The following is a 13,251-nucleotide window of genomic DNA, read 5'->3' as shown; positions in this document are numbered from 1 at the left end:
CTCTCTGATGTGTTTACAACAGCCCTGTGCTCTGGGTATTCTTGCCTCTCCCGGGGGCCAGATGGATGCCCCTGGTGTCCCCTTCCTTCAGCCAGAAGCTGTCATTCACAGTGGGAAGTGGTCCTGGACCCCCAGGCAACAAGGTCTGGCTGGATCTCCAACAGTCACACCTATACTAAAATACACACACACACACACACACACACACACACACAGGGAGAGAGACAGAGAGAGAGAGAGAGAGAGAGAGAGAGATTGTCACAGTAGTGTTGTTTTTTAACCTCAAAAATTTGGAAACAGCCTAATTTCCAACAGGAGGGAAACAAGTAAATGATGCTATAGCCATAAGAAGGCATACAAGGCAAACCTTAAAAGTGGAGTTTATGAAGAGTGTTTAATGCCCTGGGGACATGCCTCCAATATAATGTTAGGCAAAATGCAAAGTTATATATTAAAAAATACATCTCCATTATGTAAAACAGTGAAGAAAAAAGCCAGGGAAGAAATATGTTTAAAGGTTAACAGTATTCATTTCTAGAATTATGGGTGCCTGTTAATTTTTAATCGTTTTTGTATTTTCCTAATTGTACACAATGAGCATATAATGATTTTACAATTTGAAATGGTTTTTAAACTTTTCCAAGACCAAATCCCCAATCTGGTGAATTAAGAAGATTGATTTAAAAATTAACAGAAACAAACAATTTGGGGGAAACTGTAAAAAAGTGAGACTATTAAATATCTGATTGGAATTAGGCCATAAATTTAAAAATTTTTTAAAGTATCATGAGAGAAATGCACCCCTGCCAGTTGAAAGAACAATTTCTACTTCCGATCCTACTCCCTTGCAAGTAATAATGTACCAAATCTTTTAAAATAACAAATGTAACAGCCTTTGGAATTCTGTTCCTTGTCAACCCTGGACTTGAGCTCAAAATTGACCTCTACCATTCACGGTCAGGCTTGATGAAGGGCTCTTGGATGAAATTTCTGGTGTGTGAGGGGGAGGGAGTCAGGGACGTAAGCATATATGAGCCTCCTCCCCAGCCTGGTGTGAGCTTAGTCACTTACTGGAGGAATTTAGAACCCTGTTCTCCCTCCACTGTGCAAGCTAGCAGAGGCAGAAAGCAGCAGCAGAAGGCCGTGCTGGGTTGATTCCAATCATTCGGAGACACTCAGAGTGCCAGGAGCCCATAGCCAGTCTTCCCCATTCTTCTGGTAGACCTAGTCCTGTTCATTTGCACTTGGGAGGGTTCTGGGCCAGGACAAGGAGGCATCTAGAACGAATGCTTTTTTGGTCCTCCCTGTCCCCCATCTCTTCAGCAGGCCTCTGAGCTATTTTTCTCTCTCCTCTCTGCTCTGATGTACTACAAGCCACCCTTCACACCCATTCGATATATCTTTTCCAAGTTTCTCCTTTTCACTTGTCACTCCTCTACTCCAGAACTTACCTTAGCTCCCTCTTGCTCAAGGAATCCTATCCACACTCCTCAGCTGTCCACTATACAGTCCCTACCCAACTCCCCCCAAACTGGCCCTCCTCTGCCCTACGTCCCCTCCATACTCCCCCCACCTCATTCTCCCTACCCCCACCCCAGCATCTAGCCCAGCTCTCCCCATCCTGCAGGCGACACTTCAGGGGAGCCTGAGAAGTCCCATCACTTGGAAAGAAATGTTCCTTCACTAAAATCGAATAATGGAGTCTTGTCCAAATTATGCTCAAAGATACAATTTTCTCAATGTTAAGTTTTTTCCCATCAACTTTTATTAAACCTTTGGCACCAGCAGCTCTGCCTATCTCTAGTGAGAGCTGACAGACGGCAAAGCAAAAAAACAAGTCCCCGGTGAAAAATTGTGGAAAAGCCTCAGGAACAGCCCATCATGCACCTTCAGTAACTTGTTTATTTGACAGATATGTGCTCATGTTATGGTTTTATATGTACACAAAAAATAAATTCCCATTTTCTACTAATAAAATTGTTGGGGTTCATGTGGATAGAATTATGTACCACACGCTTTCATGATTGCCTTTTTAGAAAAAATCATGGTATTCTTTGTATAAGAAACTTATGATTGCTGTGAGCCAGCACACCTGGGTGACTTTGCAAACCATTGCTTCAGGCACATTACACCCCTTCCCCACAACGTATCACACATTCATGCATATTTGTGCCTGTATCATTCTATTCTCCCTGTGATCTCACACACCCCCTTCTCTGCCAAAGAATACTGCGGCATTCTTCAAGGTCCCATTCAAAGAACACATTCTCCGCGAAGGCATTCTGCCCTCTGTCTTAAGATCCAGCAGATCTCCTTCAGTCCCTTCAGAAATTGATGAGGAGAGAAACACTAGACATCAGAGAAAAGTAGTTACAAGGAAAACACTAGTGAAATCTACAAGAAAGGAAAATATTACTTTGAGAAGCGAGATGTTAGAAACTCTGTCATTCCTCCCAGGAAATACTGCAAAGGTCAGTAGTGGTCAGGAAAGGTTCACCTAGTGCCTGAATTTATACAGAGAAGAGAAGAGGGAGGCAATGTATCGAATCTGTCCCATTCTGCTAGATGCTTTTCGAACATTCTATTTACTCCTTCTTGCATTAGTATCCCTATTTTGCAATGATAAAACCGAGGCTCAGAGAGATTAAATTTGCTCAAATTCACCCACTCAGCAAGTGGCAGAGCCATGATGCAAAACCAGTGTCACTGCCCATGTCTACTAGGCCCTGGACACCTTCATGCTCAATCTCACTGAATAGTCCAACGAACTCTGTGCGGCAAGTTATTATTCCCATTTTTCAGATAGGAAACTAGTGTGCAGAGAAGTGAAGTGGCCTGCACCTAGAGTCATATATTTAATAGTGATGGGGCTGAGGTATGAAGTAGGACTTTGGCTCTGTATTCACTCTCTATTACCACACAAGGGAGTGCAAGTATAATTCAGTAACTGCAAGAGAAGGCAGTGAATCTGGGATGCAGGGAGACGTAGTCTAACCCGCTGAAGATTTTTTAACAAAGACTTTCTTGCAGACATGAGACTATAGAGCTATTGCCATATTACCATATGGATCACCTCGCTACCATTTACATTTGCAAGGTATACATGTAGTTGTAAATGAATGCTACCCTCACTCTTTCAGGAGTGTGTGGGTTGGAAAGGGTAAAATGCGGATCCCGTGATGAAAAATTACATCTCATTATTGAAGGCAGTTTAACACATAGGGAGGAAGAGGAAGACCATATTTAGCATTTATATTCTACTGTGGTTGAGACAACTCTGTCAGAACAGGCCCTGAGGTCAGTTTCCAGGTTCAAAATGAACATTCCTAAGTGGGAGGGTCCAGATGAAATCCAGATAAATATACAAAGCAATTAGGCATGCAGAAAAGAGCAACAGGAGTGAGGAAAGATTTCAAAGGCAGTTCAAGTCAAAAGGCATGTGAAATTCTCCCAACCTGGATGCTACCTGGTAAAAAAAAAAAAAAAAAGTCCTTGAAGGTCAGGCAGAAATGCAGCTCTTTCTGGGCTGCTTAAAGGGGGCCCTCCAGGTGCAGAGAGGGGCCTCGTGCAGGGAGCTGGTGCATTTAGGAAGGCCAGGCAGACTAAGGAGAAAGGGAAAGTGGTTTCTCAGACGTGTTTAATGTTGCCAGCCCAGTGGATAAGGCCCTGCCTGCAGGGGAGGATGTAGGCTGAATGAGTCAATGAGGAAGCTGATCCCTTTTTTCTGAACAAGGCCTGGATTTCCAAAATGGAAATGGAAGATGCGGACATTTTAGCGCACTATGAGTTCCCGTGGGTCCCCAAGGGCTGAGATGAGGCCGTAGGGTTTCACCAAGGTCCACGCCATCCCCGATCTGGCTGAAATGAAGCTCCATGTAGGGCACAGGTAGTGTTGCTAAGGAAATGAAGCACTTCCCTCAGCACACACCCTGAGCGAGTGCAGAAGCCAGGTTAGCGGCTCCTCATTCCTCTCCCACCACGTGGGCAAGGAGAAGCTGGGCGTGCCTAAAAACATATCCACAAAGAGAAGCTAGCCCAGCCACCCCCTTTCTCAAGCAAGAGTTTTGCCACGCAGTCGAAATCACTTGCTGCTCATTCGTTCATCCTTTGGTGACCATTTGCTGAGTGCAGGTGCTGTGTTTGGGGCTGGGTAATTCAGACAAGCATATAAGAGGGTCCCTATTAGAGGAGCTTGTCCCATGGACAATACAGACTCATGAGCAATGTGATATATACTTCAATTGAGAGCATCGCGAGGGATACGATGTTGGAGGCAATCTTTTTGTGTCTTTTGGCTGATTGTTTTTAAGCACCTAAGAGATGTATCCCATGATTCCAAAATGTGAATGATCACCCATGTAATGGTGGTGTAAGACCCGTGATGTCCTGTCCCCAAAATACCTATTTTACCTGGTCTCAGTCACATATCCTGGCCCTAACATCCTGCAGTCTAGCCACGCATGAGCAGTGGCCAGTCCCTGAACCTGCCAGTTTCTGCCCAGCCTCCCTATGTTTGGGAGAGTTGGTCCTTTTGCCTGGAAGGCCTTTCCCTCCTTGCTCTGCCCAACAAAGTTCTAGTAATTAAGCATTCCAGGGCTGGCCCAAATGTCAGCTCTCTCGGGTGCCTTCTTTGACCCTAACAGGAAGTACTCACCGCTCCTTCATTTGTACTCCCAGAACCCATTCACGGGTCTTTGTTACGACACCTGTAAACGTCATATGATAGCTATTTTTGTTGCGCCTTGCACCCACTTCCCACCAGACTGGGAGCTCTTCTCAGACAAACCTCACACTGAGGATCTCAGCCACTCAACAAATGTTTATAGAAGTAGAAATTAAAGTTACTGCTGCATAAACTCCCCTGTGTCTTACCTTAATAACAGCCCATTAAAAGTGATAGCCCAGCTTCATCCGACAGGAGGGATAGGTCATTCACCTTCCAAGGCCAGACACTCATCCACTTATTGCTGGGACACTACAGTGCTAAGGGGGGGAGGGGCAGGGGGCAGAAACGTAGTGCAGTAAAATACAATGTATGGGTTTTTTTTAAGGCTATACTGCATATACTGTACTTAGATACTATTGTCTAAGCAATAGAGCATATCTAGAATAATACACAAGAAACTGTTAACAGTACATGATTCTGCATAATGGGTACAGGCTGGGAGGTGATGTAGGGGCTTCTGTTTTCCATTCTACACCTTTCTGTGATGTTGAGATCTTTGTCATGAGTCTGTCACTCATGTGACACTAAAATAAGACACTAAACTGCATCTTATGACTACATTTTAAATGAACCAATTCAATGGTTCATTTAGGTCAATGTTACCCCAAAACACACTCTAGAGTCTTACTAGAATGTTCATAACAGTGTCATTAGTAATAGCAAAAACTAGAAATTGCCTAAAAGTCCATTAACAGTAAATTGGATGAGTCACCTTTAATATATTCATACAATGGGATACTATACAGCAGAGAATGAATGACACACAATTCCACACGACAGCACGAATGTCTCTGCCAAATACAATGTTGAAGAAAAGAAGCCAGACATGGAAGAGTATGTACTATAGGATTCTATCTATATAAAGTACAAAAACAGGCAAGATTGATCTATGATACTAGAAGCCAGAATGGTGGCTACCTTTGTGGGGAGGGGGGAGAGGGACTTAGTGAGGAGAATGGGGCATGAGGGGGTCTTTTGGGAGCAGGAAGCTGATAATGTTCTGTCTTATAATCCAGGTCTGCATGCACAGAGGCTCTTGCTTTGTAAAAATATGATTTGTGTACCTGCCTATCTAGATGTTACACTTCAGTAAAAAGTAAACAAACACACAAAATAGGTCACAATTGAGATGTCTGAGCATTCCCTTACGCCAAGCTGACAGTCTCTCTTAAGGGGCAGATGCCGACCTTCCGGCCTCCTAGATATTCAGCAACGGGACAGGGGAGACGGAGCCAAGCTGTCTTCCCTACAGCGCTTGCGTCCTGCCCCAAGTCAGAGCCCAAGGGGCAGGTGAGAGACGACTAGCAAGAATCACGGTGGAGGAGGGCCAGAAGAGGACACGGCTTGTTTTCGAACACTCTGATTGTTTGGCTTCGTGTGGCAATCAGGGGGAGGGCTGCCCCAGGGTGAAAAGGCAGGCTGATGCCCGATTGAAGCCAGGTGACCAAATCCACTGATGGGGCATCTCACCTGGGGGCTCCCTTACCAGCTGGCCATACTTGATCTTTCCTTTTGTCCAACTCAAAATAAATACAGCCCCCTCCACAGGCCTGACAGAGCTGAAGCAGAGGTGGGTGCTTAACAAACCAAGCCAAGAACTGAAAGAACCGCCCTCCTTACCACCCGCTCTCCAGCTGCCACGTTGAAGCAGGCCCATGAGAGAATCCGCATTCCAGCCCCGCCAGCCTGCTCTTCCCCTGGGGCCAACGGGCGATGCCAAAGTGAGGCCTCGCAGAGCTTGAGGCGGGCAAGTTCTGAGTTAGCCTGCTACTCACACTTGGGGGGGCTAAACTGAGAATGTCACAGTGTTAACCCCTGGCCATACACAACTCCCCACTAACGCATACAAGGAAGCAAAAAGAGGCCTCTGACTGGTCAAAATAGACTTTGCCAAGTCTACACATTCAACTTCATCCACTTCCCCATTGGAGGGGCCCTTTAGCTCTCACTCAGAACCCACGGACTCTTTCTGTACGCCCAATTCTACCTCACGTGGTTTGCTGCTTTCCGAGCCCTTGGCGAGCAGAAGCAGAAAATTACGGTAGACGTGAAGGGCTGCTGGAGAAGCATGTTCTTGACATATTGAGAAGTTCTTACTGACAACCTAACGTGGAAAAGGAGTAAGGGAACTTTAAAGATAAGACACGGGATTCCCCCCAAGCTGCAGCAGCCTGAGTCTCCTTCACGTGAGGACACGCAATCCTTCTTGGGCCTCAGAGGTAAAATTGGATGCCGTCGTGTGACTGGTTCAATGGACAGGCATCTCTGTCCTGTATGGTCACACGGAAGGGCCCAGGAGGCTCGGGAAAGACAGTGCGCTGTGCATCGTGGGGATGCCACTGCAGAGCTCGACTCCTTTCTGAAGGCTGTGGGAAACCATAGGAAGTTTCCAAAGATCTCCACCCTACTGTGTGTGTGTGTGTGTGTGTGTGTGTGTGTGTGTGTGTGTGTGTTTTAAGTTTTGGGCTTAAGGGAGAAATCCCTCAGCCATCAGGAATCTAAATATGACATATGCGGGGTACCTGGGCGGCTCAGTTGGTTAAGTGTCGGACTATTGATTTCGGCTCAGGTCATGATCTCATGGTTCGGGAGTCTGAGCCCTGCATCAGACTGTGTGCTGACAGAGCAGAGCCTGACTGGGACTCTCTCTCTCTCTCTCTCTGCCCCTCTCCTGCTCTCTCTCTCTCAAAATAAATAAATAATACTTAAAAAAAATCATTAAATATGACATGCCCCTTGAGGGTAGATGCTTTATAAAATCTAAGAATTCAAGTTAGGAGGAGGAAGCAGGAGAGAGAATGTTCTCAAGCTTAGGAAATGAGCCAGGAGAAGACTAACGTTCCAGGAGGCCAGTTGGTCAGAGGCCTGGCTTGCTCCTTCATAACTATGAAAGCTCAGATATATTTTTTAACCTCTCACTTTGACCCTCAGTTTTCACAGCTGCAAATTGGGTATTGGTACTGCCTCTGAGGAGGGTCGGGAATATTAAATAAGATGACGTCTGTGAAGCATTTAGCGTAGAGCCTGGCATACAGGGGATGCGCCATGAAGGTAACTTCCATTCTTTTTCTAAAGTGGCCTTAATGGAGACCAAGTCTTGCTGACCCAGGATAATAATTTCCAGGTCACGTGGGGGTTACTGGAACAAGTTCCCGAGGAAGCACAGGGACTTCCATGGGAGTGGCAAGGTGAAGGCAGGGTGAAGGAAATCAACAGAGGGAGATTGCAGGACCTTAGACCTCACGTTGACATGTTTTGGAGCGAGGACTCTGTGTAAGATCCTCATCAGCTCCTGATTCCAACTCCAACTCTTACATCTTAGGCAAATTACCTAACCTCTCCGTGCCTCAGCTTCCCCATCTGTAAAATAGGGATAATAATGGTGTCTCCATCACAGGTTGGTAGAAGAATCAAGTGGGTCACTATAAGCCAATCCCCTAACGGGCCCGGCACAGCGAAGTGCTCCTTCAGTGCTGGCTGTGGTCATTCCCCTTGCTTCCCCGGGGCTGAGGCAGCCCAGTGGAGTGGGTAATGGGGGGCTCCGGAGGGGCCCCCTTAGGTACCCTCTCCCTCTCGCTGTGTGCTGGCTCTGTGACCTGGACTGATTTATGTAACCTTCCTGTACCGAAAATTCCTCATCTGTGAAAAGTGGAGGTGATAATAATAGGACCTCCCTCAGAGGACTGTTGTTGGGACTAAATGTGCTAACACATGTGAAGGGTTTGGAAAAGTATCTGGCTCATATTAAGCACTCAGTAAATGTCAGCTGTTATTATTCCCTGGCTATAAGGAACCCTGTATGCAATATGGCCCCTATTTGCTTAAAGAGACATTGAATCTAAAACATTTTCTTTCCTCTCCTCTGTTTTCAGGGTATTTACTCCTGAATTTTAGAAAGGAAGATGTGCTAGCCAAAGGGAGTCCTTCGTCTCTCCCTTGAAGACGAAACAAACAAGCATTTCCTTACCTTTTTGACATTGTCCGCAAGTCCCTTCCTCCTACTAATACCACAGTGGAAAAGGGCCCCAGGGACCATGTAGCCCACAAGGAGGCCTCTTCACGTGGCTACACTCACCACAACAGTTCTAACAGAGGAAAACGAAGCAGTTTCCCAGTGTGAGGGACAAAGAGTCGGACACAGACACATTTCCCACTGCCATTTTGGCAGTCAGCTGGAGGCAGGATTGCCTGCCTTAAACTTTAACTTACTTTTGGAATTGTAGGGAAAACTTTAAAAGCTGTCCTCTAAGGGAAACAGAAATTTTCAGGCTTGGGGCAAGGGACTTCTTTTTCCATCCTTCCATGCTGTTTCCCTGAAGACAGACTGCAAATTGAAGAACGAGGCGAGAGTTGTCCTATTGTAATTAAGTGAGTTTTGCTACCACTGGAGGACAATAGCTATGTTGACACGAGATGAGCGTTCCAGAGGCTGATTGCTCTTTTCGTTATCTTTTGCAGTCCCGTTACTCTCCTGGAGCAGAAGGAATGGTACATTAGAACACATGCTGAACCAAACTTCCAATAAATAATGTTTTGAGGAGGGAAGACTCAATGTACTAGACAAAGAACTTCTAAATACTGACCCTTAATTCTTATAAAGCAAAGATAACCAGAGAAAATGGAGAGTGGGATGGGGATGGGAGCAGAGGACATAAATCATCAAGAAGGAGAAGCAGAAGAAAAGAAGGAAGAGACATGAAGGAAAAACATCAGAAACACTAAACAAAAAGGAACCAACTCTGAGCCCAGGACTCAGCCTGATGAGATGGGTCATCATGAGTTATACCACGGCTCACATGAGAGCCACGGTGCCTGGGCCCAGGGACCTCCCTGTCCAACACAAGCTCCAAATTCCAGAATCATAGACTCTTAGAGCTAGAACACTCCTCTGAGTTCATCTCTCACCCCCAGGGCAGTGGTTCCTCTGCACTACCCCTAAATCTTTCCATGTAACTTTGTCCTGTGGCAGGACACTCATTACCAGTGGGAGTGTTCCTTCATTGGGCCACTCTAAAATGATCTAGCTTTATCATGTAGAAGACTAAAATCTGCTTCCCTGTGATATCAACCAGTTCCGTCCTCCACCATTTGGAGTTCAAATGATATTTCCTGGTGGTTTGCCGAGGTACAGGCTATTTCTCCCACATACAGACTCTGGGGCCTGCCTGCCTTAGTTCTCACCCAGGTTCAGCATCCTACAAGCTCTGTGGCCATTGGCAAGTGACTTAATCTCTCTGTGCCTCAGTTTCTCATCACAAGATGCAGATAGTAGTTGTAGCGACCACTCCAGCACTACTATTGTGAGCATTAAGGGAGATAATCCGTGGAGAATTGTATGTGGCATGAACAAGTGATATATTAAGCGCTCAGTAAATTCCAGCTGCTGAACTGTGCAATAGATTGGAGGATCTTCTAAGACAAAGACTAGATTTTATTCATCTCCTTAACGTTTTTGCCTAGCGCGGGGTCTGGCTGAGTATTTGGTACAAAATCAATGTTTACCAGTTGAATAACCAAATGTTTAATTGGCAGTAACTCTATTCTGGTGTAAATCCCTATACGTGATCTCGGGTCTGTGACAACCTTCTTATAAAAACACATCCCCCAACTTTTCCGCTGTCCCTAATTTAGCCACTCTTTATTACTACTTAATCCTGAAATATCAACTTCTCTTCCCAAGGTGGGCTGGAGGGCTTTGCCTTGAGGCAAAGGTCACGAGTCACATTCCAGGTACCCAGACCAAGACCGACCCTGTGGAGGAAGTTGCTGGGAAATGTCCTTCACTGTTTCCCCGTAACCAGAGTCACACTGTGATTGAGGTACTAAGGCTAATATAGTAAGGATTTGTGGAGAGGGCTGCAGGCCTTCGGGAGGGCTGGGGCGTGAGAGACAGACTGAAGTGAAGAAGAATATGAAAGTTCTTCTGGAGAAACTAGATCAGAAAGCAGAAGAAGATGGGGTGGGATGGAGGTGGGGTGGAGGCAGCCCAGGCTGGGCGGGAAGAAGATGGGTGGCTAACTTGGGTTGGGAGTTTAGCTGGATAGAAAAAGCCCTCGGGGCTGGTAGCAACCAGTTGGAAGCACAGCAGAACTAGGGTAAGATTTCCAGCCACCAAACAGAAATAGCACTACCTGGGGAATGAAGAGAGGCGCTAAGGGAAAAACTGTACTAGAGCTGGGATCAGAAGCAAAATGCTCTACTAGGAAATTAAGTATCATGGAACTGCTTGTTAAAAGTTCAGAGCACGTTCCCATGCATCAGCTCATGCCCACTCCAGTCTCTCGCAAAGCCATAGCTCACACCCTGCCAATGCTGGGTCCAGGACTCAATCAAGGTACTCCAGGTCCCTTTGCTGAAGCCCGACATTTCTTGGACTATAAATGACCAACCAAGTGGCTTCTCTCTTTAAGATACACAAATGGAAGCAGAAAAGAAGGTGGGCAAATTGTGACTTAAAATGTTTTTTGGTGGGGATATGCCTGGGTGGCTCAGTTGGTTAAGCATCTGACCCTTGATTTCAGCTCAGGTCATGATCTCATAGTTCCTGAGATGAAGTCCCTGCATTGGTTTCTGTGCTGACAGTGCTGGAGCCTGCTTGGGATGCTCTCTCTGCCTCTTCCCAGAGTGTGCTCTGTCTCTCAAAATAAATAAATAAACATGAAAATAAATTAAAAAAAATTTTTTCTAAAAAACCACACTGCATTCCTCATGAATGTGGGGGGGGGGGGGCGGAAGCCCCACAGTTGGCTACCCTGGGACCTCCTTCACTAGGGCTTTCTCCTAACTTGATGTCTTTCCTCCCTATTCACTGGGTGAATGGTGGTAGGGCACCCCAGCATCCTGGGGGAGCGCAGAGCTGCCCCCAGCCTTCACAGAAGTGGGTAGCAAGGGCAGAGAGGGGAGAGGATTGCTTATTTATTTGTTTCCTGGAACACCCTGTTAAGAATCTCAGCAATTGCAGTTAGTGCCCGATCGTTTGGCAAGCGGAGTAGCTTCTCGTCGTTCCCAGCTGCACGGGATCTAATTCGCAAATGCACCATCTTGCATTCAACACTTAAATGGAAAACAAGCAGCCCCGGAAGGGAGGCAGGCGGTCGAACTCTGCAGGCCCGTTTCGGAGGGATTTATGTTTCTAGGTCGGGTGCTGCCGTCCCCGGAGAGGATTTCTTTGAGCGCCGACCCTCTCTCATCTCGTCTGGGCTCCAGAACTCACTCTGGCGGAGGTTGTAAACTGCAATTAAACATGGGGAGAAAACGGAATTTAGTTGGGCCTTAGGCCTTGCCAGTATAAAATAGTACCTAAAATCTATTTGAGAGCTCAGATTTTAAAGGGAGATACTGCTTATTCTTCCTCACTGGAAACCTGGTTAAAGGAAATTAAGGCCTCTCTTAAAGGTAACTAAGATTAGAGGGCTCGATTTCCGTTTTCTGTGTTTCTGTGGGCCGAACGCCCAGGTCGGTCAGCGAGTTTCTCTCTGGGTGGAATGACGAATTCCTCTCGCCTGAATTCTAAAATGATAACTTTGCTTGGTGCTGCAGCTGCGAACGTCTGGCGCCCAGCGACCCATCCAGGCGGTGGCGTTGCGGGGGGTGGGGGTTGGGGGGGTGGAGAAGTAGGGGTAAATGGGGACGGGGAAGAGCCATCCTCGGTGAAAAGTTTGGAGAGCTGATAGGAGGAAAGTAAACGTGACTCTTATTGGCTTCGGCCCCTTTAAGTGCTTCACTGACTCAGCTAAGCTTCCCCCTCAGGTCGCGTTTTTTATGAATGAAAAACGTCCTTACATTCATTATATAAACAAGCCTGTGCTGATTGGCCAATGGCCCCCGGTGCATAAATTATGTAAAACAGACCCCTGAGTGGGTGGGAAGGGAGGCAATATTAACCAATGGAAACTGGAGTTGATGGGGCGGCTTGGCTGGATTTGCCCGCAGACAGGGTAAACAAGACGTGATGGACAGGCGCTGGGGCGGCCTCGGACCAATGAGAACCAGGCTGAGCTAGGACTGCGGGCCAATGGTGACGGGCGGAGCAGCAGGCCCCAGGGGGCCGGGCCAGCGCTCCAGCCTGGTTGGCAGCTGCGGCGCAGAGTCCAGCCGCTGGTGCGCGGAGCGGTTCAGCGTCCCCGGAGCGGTTCGGCCCAGCCATTCGCCCAGGCGCCCAGGCCCGGTGCGCGCGTGCGTGAGCGCGCCTGCGCCCCGGGGCCGCTGCAACGGGAGGAAAGCGGCTGCCTCAGGTGAGGGGGCGTCGAGGAGATAGGGGGGCATCGGGGTGTCCTGGAACGGGTCCGAAGGGCCCAACCGGCGAGAGTTCACTGGCTGATTCAGAATCCTCAAAGTCGGGGTGCACTTTCTATCTCAACTGAGCCACCCCCCGAGCCGGGCGCCCCCTCCTCTCGTGGCCCGGTCCGGTTCGGTTTCTGGGAGGAGGTGAGGGGGCTAACGGTTCCGGAGCGCGCAGAGAGCGGGTTTCCGCACGTCGCCCCGAGGCGCGTCCGGGTGCAAGATGCGGGGGCTCCTGGGTGCGG

At 47.5% G+C, this 13,251-nt stretch overlaps 1 protein-coding gene across 1 annotated transcript in view; it reads left to right on the top strand.

Moving 5' to 3' along the window:
• Positions 1-12,796: 12,796 nt before the first annotated feature.
• The window catches only part of ETV5 (ETS variant transcription factor 5), a 61,258-nt gene continuing 60,803 nt past the window's right edge, over positions 12,797-13,251 (top strand). Inside the window, exon 1 of the mRNA XM_025913289.2 lies at positions 12,797-12,960. The gene's annotated coding sequence lies outside the window, so the exon portion shown is untranslated. The remainder of the gene's footprint in view (positions 12,961-13,251) is intronic.

Source organism: Puma concolor, chromosome C2, assembly GCF_028749965.1.
Source record: "Puma concolor isolate L17-30 chromosome C2, mPumCon1.1.hap2, whole genome shotgun sequence".
NCBI lineage: Eukaryota > Metazoa > Chordata > Mammalia > Carnivora > Felidae > Puma > Puma concolor.
Note: the sequence above shows the minus strand (reverse complement) of the source record. Positions and strands in the feature narration are given on the sequence as shown.